The following is a 290-nucleotide window of genomic DNA, read 5'->3' as shown; positions in this document are numbered from 1 at the left end:
TATATTTATAAAAATCTATTAATTTAATTGTTTTCTCCAATTACAACATAAATCCTATTCCCAATATATTTAGCAACTAAATTAATAAATTTTTAAAATATATTTGGTCAGCATCTAATCGAATATTTTAGATGTCATGTATGTTATCAATTAATATTTCATATCATCAATCGTTTGACAAAAATTATTAATGAAGTAAGTGAAGGACAATGATTAATTCATAATCTTTAAAGAATTAATTTGATTGATAATTTTTTTTAAAAAAATTTAAAAAGTGTTTTATTTTTCAA

General features: G+C 17.9%; 1 protein-coding gene across 1 annotated transcript in view; it reads left to right on the top strand.

The window, feature by feature from the left end:
- LOC107645896 (probable linoleate 9S-lipoxygenase 5) overlaps positions 1–290 on the top strand; it is a 6,872-nt gene that overhangs the window by 1,016 nt on the left and 5,566 nt on the right. The window lies entirely within an intron of this gene.

This window comes from Arachis ipaensis, chromosome B06, assembly GCF_000816755.2.
Source record: "Arachis ipaensis cultivar K30076 chromosome B06, Araip1.1, whole genome shotgun sequence".
NCBI classification, from domain to species: Eukaryota; Viridiplantae; Streptophyta; class Magnoliopsida; order Fabales; family Fabaceae; genus Arachis; species Arachis ipaensis.
Note: the sequence above shows the minus strand (reverse complement) of the source record. Positions and strands in the feature narration are given on the sequence as shown.